Below are 10,211 nucleotides of genomic sequence, written 5' to 3'. Positions count from 1 at the left end.
TCTACCTTGCCTTTGTTTCAAAGTGGATGGCTTGTGACAGTGGGTTTTACTGCCATTTTTGTTGGCATTGGCTAGAACTTGCTGTATCCTGACACAACCTTTCACATAATGATGATGAGCATAGTGTGAAAAGAAAACAAACCAAGAGAGAACAACACTTCTTATCTAGAAGCAAAAACAGTCCCTAAGACCATCCTTTCAGACGCCCTCATCGAACCTAAAGCTAAAAGCTGCTTTAAACACCACCCACACTGCAGTCATAGATTTCCTGCTCAGCACCTCTTCATAATCTCAGTGCAAACTGCTGCAAAAGCTAATAGCTGATCTGGCTCAGTGCCAGGCTGAGTTTGACTGTCCCCTTTTGAAGTCTAGGGCATCTCTGCATTGGCAAGTAGCACAGTGTGATTGGAGTGGATCTGTAGAGTGAAATGGGGGGTACACAGCAGCTGAGGGCCAACCTGTACACACTTTAGGGATATTACTTCAGACTGTCTTTCATTTGGACCCTACACAGGATACTGAGTGAATCCCATCCACTCGGTTCAGCAAAGGGACATGCAGTTTGTGTGCTCCAAGACCACTTCATTCACACTGAGAATGCAAGTACATTAAACAGGACAGAATATTTGCTTCCTGGGTACATTCCTGATCTGTACTAATCTGCTAATACAAACACATCTTGGGATCACTTAGGAGTGGTCTTGGTCCAGGGAAATCCTTTTGTAGGAAGAAATTCTGACTGTGGCGATAATAAGCATCATTAGCTGCTCACCTTGTCTGTACACAGTTAAACACAAAACTAGTAAGTTTGATGAACCACTATGAGAGCTAGTAAATTATTTTCCCTCTTTATTGGAAAGGTAGGGCCTAAATGTTACAAAGAAAGAGAGATTCAAATCAGGAAATACCTGTCTTTTTTGTAATTTGAAGTTTAACAATGAGCAGTACACATCACTGGTTTTGGAATCCTTTACATAATTAGCCTATTCTGTCAAGTTTGATATGAATTGGCTCCAAAAGTGTGTTTATTTGTCGCAGGCCATCACTGCCAGATGTTGTCATCTTCCAGGCATGTCCATGGTGGGACACCTGGTCTTATGATGCTGTGTGAGTCAGGAGTGGTGCTCTGGGGACAGCACTGTGCAGCTAGGTGCATAGTGGAAATGTTTACTGCTGCCAAATCACAGAAACCAAAATACTCTATTCCAGTAAGCAGATTCCTCTGGTTAAACTCCAGCAAGTCCATTTCATAGTGAGCTAGATGGGCATTCAGGGAAGAGTGTGTCAGAAACAGAATCAGGAGAGCACCCCAACATACAGGCATAACCCTCACTGCCCAGCTGTTGCTAGGTATACTACTTTCTTGGGAGTTTTTTTACTGGTTTTTTGGGGGGTTTTGTTTGGTGTGATTTGATTTTTCTTGCTTCTCTCCATTCAGAATGCAATGAAGCACAGTTGTTTATCGAGATAAATGGCTATCACAGAGATGAAGACTCAGCCATATATACCAAGGAGCATATATCTGATCAAGATTTGTGGGTATACCACAAGCAGGTAGGGAGCTGGATTTATGTATTACTGACTTTGGGGGATAGCTCAGTGCTCTGGGGAAGAAAAACCAGCCTATGTTAGACTGAATTCTGCAGCAGATAATACAATACAGCTTGATGACAATACAAGAATCCTTATTTAATTCACTCTGTATCCCTAGCTCTTCTTGTCCAGATAATCAAAGAACTGAGACTGTAATGACTGTGTCTGAATATTTCCATTCTTTTTAAGCCTTCAAATTCCTTATGCTTGTTCAGGACTTGCCAGCTTTCTTCATGTTTTAAGGGGAATGTGCATAATAGAGAGTTTTGCCTTTCTCATGGCTCTATGGTAGAGCCTGCACAAGCTCTGCCCACTCATTCTAAGCATCTTTTGTTCTGATGTAGTATGTTCAAAGAATTCCACTTGGGAAAAAAAAAAAATTAATTATCAGTTCTAAGCCTGCTAAGCATAACTTCAGTGCATATAAACTTTAAAAACAGCAGCCATTGTACAGTCTTTGGGTCCAAATTTGCAAATACACCTCCTGAAGCCTCCCTGAAATGTGAAGGAGCATATGGAAAGATGAACCTATCTTCCCATCAATTTATTCAGCAAATCCTCCTGCAGGAGTTCAGTTGCTATGCCCCATTAAACTGGCAGTGGTTGCCTTGCTTTACACAGCAGCCCAGCAGTCCTCAACAGCAAAGAATCCAGAGCTCTGGAAGACCAGGAGCAGCAGCATTGCCCCGAGCAGGTCCCATGTGCGTGGAGCTGAAGCTGCCGTCCCTCTGCTGCTCCCGAGACTGTGTGGGTTTGTATTCCATCTTGGTGTTTGTTTTCTTGTCTTTGGAGTAGGGAAGGTGGGGAAAGGGAAATATTTGTGAATGTAGTTCTTTATTTGCAATCTTTTTTTGTGTCTCTGTTCTTTCTTTTTGAAGTCTGCCCAGTTCCTGCATTCAGCTGCTGCATCCAGAACAAGGGAGCAAGCTGGCCCCACAGCAGTGACCCATCTGCCTTGGAGTTCATGGAGGGGAGGAAGGGCAGAGTTTTGTTCATAAAGAAACTATTCAGAATTCTGGAATTTATTTTAATATGCTCCAGAATATGCTAGCTTTTTCATTGGTGACCTACAAAGACAAGGTCGATATTCAAAAAATTTGCAGCATAGATTTAAAACTTAAAAAAGAGTAACTAAAAGCAAACAATGCAGAATGAATAGATACAAAAATATGACAATCATATTGTTAATGAAAATTTATAGATGTCTTTGGGCTTATTTTATTTTGTCCCATTTGTGGAAAATTAAATAGAGGCAAAACAAGTTAAATAATTCACAAACAACCTACATTACTGAAAGATCCAGAGAAAATTGTTTCAGCTGCTGTCCAGTTCAATGGGAAGAGACAATTCTATTCATGTAGAAAGAGACAATTCTATTCAAGTAGAAAGATGAGTCCAAACCTTTACAATTCTTGAAAATTTGAATTGTGCAAAACTTAACTCTCCTGACACACTGTTATTCATTAAATTCTAGTTTTGCATCCAAAAAGATGAAAAATTATTGAAAAATTATACAAAAAATTATTAAAAATTATATGAAATATTCAAAAAGAGAAAACAAACAATAATGACAACAATATAAGAAAACCAAAATGAAACCAACCAAACAAGAAAACCTCAACCTGAGTTGGAGCTGAAGAATTGTCCTTGGTGGAACTGGGAGCAGAATCCAGGCACACCACCTCCCAGTCCTCCTGAGTATTGGACAACCTCTTTGAGCAAATAAGTGCAGAGAGGCACTCTTTAAACAATCATATTCTACTCTATGACCTAATATACATACCATACAGTGAAATCTTGAATAATTTATCTACAGTATGAGTTCATTATTCGAAAACAAGCATACCATGCAGTTTAATGGGAACTTGCTTCATTACTTTCAGGATATTTCAAATCCATTTGTGACATAAATACATGCTTACTAAAACATTCTTAAAACTTCTGAGAGTGTCAGCATTCCTTGCAGAAAGAAAATGCCTGATTCCTTTCTTCACTTTCTGAAGTTCACTGCAGTTCTATGGCATTTTCAATAAATTATCTAGAATGCCTGTGTTACTGCTTGTTGAAATGCTACTTAGATTAGTTTAATTCAAAGGTCAAACTATTTTCAGTGTTTAACTAAGTCATTTCAAAACATGCCTTACCATTAAGGGCACAGAGTTGTGAGTATTCAAAACCATATTGCCCTTGCAAAGTATGCATATATTTAAATATTTATATTTCCATTAGCTGAAAATGGGAAGAACAGATGTGTTAGCTTACTCACTGAATCACGGTGAAGATTCCCAAGGGATTATCATAGACATCCATTGTGTTTGAAGCTGATGGAAGCGGGTGGCAGAGTCCTGGGCACGGCAGTCTGGGTTGGTGAATCTGTGCCTCCTTCGCGGCACCTTCCGTGCGCACACCTGCACACACACCTGCACACAGCCCTCCTCTGTGTGTACTGCCCCGCCTCACCCCTTCCCCAGCCTCTCCCAGGCTGCCTATGGAGCCATGGACACTGCTGCTGGCTCAGAGCTACCAGGGGCAATGGGGGACACGGGGGGGTTCTATGGCAGTGATGCTCCCACAAGCCAATCCCTGTCAATGCTGCTGACACAGGAGGATCAATGGGAAAATTGCAGTCCCGTGGTCTGGACTGTAATGATTTAATGACAATTTTTAAAACTGTTGGGTAGCTTCACCCTGAAACAAGCCTTGAGATTAACCTCAACAAATATAGAAATGTATGTTGATGCAGACAGGATCATGTGTGAAATGTTAAGCCTAACGTTAATGATGTGTCAGTGTCTGCTGGTGTAAGGAGGGATAGGCATAGTTGTGCTTTGTTTTCTTTGCCTTGGCTGGGATTCTTAGAATAGAATATAACTTTGGGGGTTGTAATGAAATAAAGCTTTCTTCTACTTATGCAAAAAAAACCTAACAGCAAGAGAAAGACTCTCTATCAGTTAAATATCACAGGACAAACGGTACAAAGCAGTCCACTAAAACCAATGAGTGTATGTCTAAGTTTTCCTCTGCCAAGCTGAAAACCTCTGATTTTCAAAGGAGGATGCCACTAGTTTTTGAAAATTATGTCTTTAACAGGATCTTACAGCTCCAGAACTTAAGCATCTTACAAAACACCCATACAAAACACAATTTCTTCAAGCAAAGAGAAAATGTTTTCTTACCAATTTACATTGCAATTTAATCACAATGGTCCTGAGACAGTTGCTGAAAGAGTAACAACCCATTCCCCAATGATCCTACATGAAAAAATCCTTCAGCTCTGAAAGTCAGATAACAGCTGAGCACTTCCAAGGGAGCACTCCTTTCTCTCTTCAGACACCCAGTGCCCTCACTCCAGGAGTGCAGCACTGGACACAGCTTCATTCAGGGAAGGAGAAAGGACAGATTGTACAGTGAGGCTGGGGTGACAGGAATGTGGGAAGCTGTGGAGAAGTGCACCAGCCTTTACCCCCTGACTACAATGGGTGACAGGAACTGCTGTGTCCAAGTAGATGAAGAGAAGCAAAACAAGAGGGAGAAGTGGTGGCTCCAGTCATTAAGCTGCATACCAGATGTGTGAGTTTTTACCATCAAAGGCAGCCACCATGGAAATGGATGTGCTGAAAGCAGTTAGTTAAATGGCATCTCCATTTCCAACAAGGCAGACCCACCTGCTCTCCCACAGCTCTCACCTTGACTGACAAAATTACAAAGAAGTGCAAACTCCTAGTGAGGTGAAAAACTCCAGAATAGAAGTACAGGCAGCTGGATCACAAACACTGCTGGCATTGCTGCAGTGGTGATTACAGAATCTCTAAGGTTGGAAGAGACCACAGCTTAACAAAGAACATTTCAGCTAAAGGCTAATGACCAAGGCTAAGGACCTTTCATTGCAGGCCCAAGCAGAGCAAGACAAGAGAAGACAGAATCACTCCTGTGTGGTGGCTGCAGTGGATTGAGAAATACTTGGGAAATCCACTCCAAGGCTCCAGAGCCTTGCTGTAAAAGCAAAGCTGACCATCTGGTGGGTTTTTACTGTACTGTCATGTCGTCACGCACTGGAGAAGTGAAATGGAGACCATTATGTATCTTTCCATTAAAAAAGTACCAGTGGAAGGTGCTGGAGTATTAATTCTCAGGCTGAGCACATTCCACCACCAGCCTTGTTGAAATGCTGATGTCTGCAGGGCCTATTACATGACAGCTGGACACTCTGGTCTACTAGCAAACTTGTGTTTGGGCCCTTCTTTTGGGATCACAAGATGAGGTAAACATCTCCACTTGTGCAAAAAGCAGACAGGATTTTTCCTAAGGTAAGCTTTGATTCCAGCTAAGCAGGCCTATAACAAGTGTAATTGCTGTTTTCTCAAGGGTGGTTTGAATACGTGATCTAAGGGTTAAAAAACTCCAGGGCACTGGAAAACTCCAAGTGCAGTATAAATATGGGGTTAGGCAACATTTCTGAATTCAGATCCTAGCTCTGAAACTAATTTTATTTCTGGCAGTGAGCAAATCGTTAACAGACAACTTGTAAAGACATTTGTTCAAACAGAGCTACTGATATTCAGTATTTAGCCTGAGACATGTGGGGCTGTATTTTCAAAGTGAGTGTCATCCTGAAGGGTTAGCCACAGATGATCACTTTCTTTAAACTCATCTAGATACCAGATGCCACTAATTTGACTTCTGTAATCAGAAGCCACTTTTTAAAATAGCAAGTTTTCATCTCAAGCCTTGCAAGTGTTTTTGGAGATATCCCACTGATTCAACAGCCTTCACAGCTACTCAGACTGCATTCGTTTCCAAATGTCCAAAGGAGAATAAAGGTTTACATATCTAAAAGATTATTCAGGCAATATTTGTGGAATAGTTTGAGGGATGATGTAGGTAGTTTACCCCATAGGACTTCTTCACGTGCACTTGAATAGATAATCTGATCACTTACTTTCACTCTTGTAGTTTCTCCCAGTTTCATGTGATTTATCTGGATCTTTAATTACTCATTTTTCAGATTCTCTAATATTTTGTAGAGAAATCTTGGTATCTGCCCACACTACGAAAGATGTGGCAGAAGTTATTCATGTATCATTAGACACTGAGGTCAAACTCATAACTCAGAAGAAATTAATGATATCATTTTAGTGATAATGTGATACAAAATGAGATAGGTCCCAGAAGCCAACCTTCAGCACCAGCAGTTTCCCTTTTCTGGACTTCCCTGTTTTGAAATTCCAGCAAGAGGGGCACTGAAAGAACTAGAGAGGAAAAAAGTGACATATTTTATTTGTTTTTCTCAGAGTATCTCTTGTGAGCAAACCAGTGACGAAATGAACTAGCCTTTAACATGATCCTTTCCTCTAATTACACTTTTAAAAACATCTTGAGAGTCACGTACTGAACATGTGGGGCCAGATGCTCATCTGGCATGATTTGATGCACACACATTGAAACCAGTAGAGCAATGATAATATATATACACTAGAAGCTACAACAACTGGGCCTTAATAAAAGGTTTCATAAGTTATGTAACTGGTAATTCCAGTAAAGGATTTGCTTTTAATACGATTGACTTTGTTGAGATGAACATGACTATAACCTTAGAAAAGATGTAATGCTACTAAAAAAAAAAAAAGGACAAAAATCAACTAAACCCACAATAACAGTGCTCCTAGAACTCACAACAAAATTAATTCTTCCCTCACTGTTATGTAGAACATTTTTCCATATAAACTGGAAGAATGAGACCTATCTTACAAAGTGCAGACTTTTAATCCCCTCACCTAAGACTCCAAAATCACTAAAGAATAAAACACCTGTAGATGTAATGAATCTCATTATACAGATATGTTTGAGTCCAATTAACACATCATAAGAGAAGGAATAGCCACTAAACTGAGGCAAGGTGAAGCCTCATCCTGATTTCCATGGCTGCTCTATGTTACATTGGGGCCAGTACTTATTTTTACTCTACATCAGTTTCAGTCCACTGGGTGCAACGTGGTTTCTAAGGATAAGGTGTCAATACCATTTTGTAAAGCCAAAGGCAGGCTTTGCTAAATAAATGAATACACAGAACAGTGCTGATAAGTTGCCAATTTGACTGTGCTGCTAGACAGGAGATTAACTACTGCTTCACAGGAATTATTAAAAAATTAAAACTTTGCCTATCGTGTCAGTGCCTCAGGTCTGATGGCATTTCAATACAGAGAAGTCTCTAAGTGATTAGGAGGTCAAGTGTGGTGGCAGCACCACAGGGCAATTATTAAATAGCATGTTAGTCAAATTCAGTTTGGAAAAAAATAAAAACATTATGAACCCTATTTAAGGGCATGAAAGGGGTGATTTTTTTTCTACAAAACAGCTAATCTAGACATGCTCTAGCTTCATTTGGTCTTGGCAACAATCCTCCTAAACAGGACTTGCATCGTCTGACACCAGAGGCCCATGGTGCAGTTGGCTGTCTCTGTTGGTCACCCACTGCTTGCTGCCACAGTGTCTTCTAGGATGTGATTCATCTGACCTAATTCAGCTGCTGCTTTACAGTTAAGATGAATAATGCCTAGAAGTGTCTGTTTCTTTCCATTTACTGTCTATCTGAGTTGTTTGGTGTGCGGTACTGCAGACTGGCAATACTTTTTGTACAACAAAGAAGAATAGAAGCTAGATGAGAAACTCTGAACCTATGACTTCAAGTAAAGGTCTGTGTCTCAGAGCTTCCTTTGGGGGTCTGTATTACAGAGAAAGGAAAGCAAGATGTAGACTGGAGTTTGGTGTTACACTGGTCTACTAAGCTGCCAGCCTACTGCTACTGCTCCCCTGATGCAGTATTCCATAAAATTATATTTGCTGGTGTGACTGAATCTGGCCTTCAAGAGGTTTGGAAGTTTTTTGGAGAAAACCTTTTACATGTTAGAAAGTATAGGCTTGCCAGCAATCATGTGAAAAACATGCTCTGGCAGTGTTCTGGCTCTTTCCTTAAAAGCCCAACACTCCCCCATCCTCCCAAACACATCAAGATCCACACACTGGTTTTGAGCATAATTCAGGTAGACCATGATGTTGAATGTATTCAGCAAGATTCCTCTTTCCATTGTTTATCATAATTACATCCCCTGTCAGAATTTTTCATACAGTATTTCTCACTTGCAAAGTGGGCTCCTCCTCTCCTTCCAAGCTCATCTCCAGTGCTGGCCATTAGTGAAAGGAACTGGGGTGTGGAAAAGACAGGAGTGAGTAACTGGGGGCAGACTGACAATGCTGGAGCTTTGAGCATGTCCCAGTCTCACTGAAAAGAGTGGGCAGAGCTGGAGAAGTGGTGGTGCTAATCTTGTATCTATGATCCATTTGGAAGTGCAATGTGTTTGTTTAACATTTAGCTTATGTTTGACTTGTATGTATTGATGTTTGCATTAAATCGAGTAATTTTTCTGCACTCTTGTTATATCAACAAAGCTATATAAAGCATTTGACATCCTTAGAAGAATTCTTCATATGCTATTATTTATCATCTTAAAATCAGTAAACAGATTGTTAAAACAAGCAAATTGATTTTCAGGTATGTTACAGAGCTGCAATAAGCGCTATTGCTGTACATGTTCCTTAGTTACAGGAAGATATAAAATCAGGGAAAAAATTTAAATTGCATTTTTCCAACCTTGCACCTGCCAGATAAGATCCTATGAGGTAATCCCACATGCAGAATTAGATACAACTCATGGTGAATATGCATGGTGGAATCAATCCAGGACATATAAGAGAAAAAGAGAGGAGTCTCAGTGCTGCCAGAAGTCTTTAACAATATTTTTCTGTTTTAGAAACCTGGATATACAGAAGTCCCAGGTAATAATTAACTTAGACACATTCCTTACTGCCTTGAGCAAATAGAATCTGACACCCTACCATAAGCAAGCTGGAACTGTGACCCAAGAAGATTTATATCCACCCCAACATATTTTGGCACAGAGTTGCCTCAGAAACTGGAAGAAACAACTTATGATCAAGGTTAAGCGGCTCACAGATGGTTTTCCAATGACTGACGGGTCAGGTCTGTTCAAAATAAAGCTGTGAGCAGTCATAGCTTGTCTTTTCAGTGGTTTCTGGCTGTTTCCAGTGACTGAGCTGCTGGGGTACCCAAAACAGGTATCCAGATCTGTATCACATAGGTTCACACCTTTTTGATTGCTGTGCTTGGAGCCTGAGAAAGGTCACATTACATCAGCAGTGACAAGCAACATTCCTCTTTTGAAAATGGCTAATGAACAACCCAGACAAACTATAACCACACAAGCAGCAATCGGGCTAAAGGTGGCACACATAGAAATTATACTTTAGAATTTCAACAAATTAAAGATCTTCATAATTAAAGATCACTTGATCCAGACATAGCAATACTCCATGCTTATTTATTTATTATTGTACCTAATTTCTGTCAATAATTGTGATGAACCGTGCAACATTCTTGTTTAGATGTTGGTATAATGACTCCTGTGGAAGTTATAAAGCATTAAAAATTATTTTCAAAACTCATGCATATTTAGAGTGATGCAACTCAGCACTACCCTCCTGTCTTCCAGGAAAATGCATATCTATTTTGTAAATAAGATGGAGCTTATAGCAACTAAGTT

Source organism: Molothrus aeneus, chromosome 2 (assembly GCF_037042795.1).
Source record: "Molothrus aeneus isolate 106 chromosome 2, BPBGC_Maene_1.0, whole genome shotgun sequence".
NCBI classification, from domain to species: domain Eukaryota; kingdom Metazoa; phylum Chordata; class Aves; order Passeriformes; family Icteridae; genus Molothrus; species Molothrus aeneus.
This window is presented reverse-complemented; position numbering follows the sequence as displayed.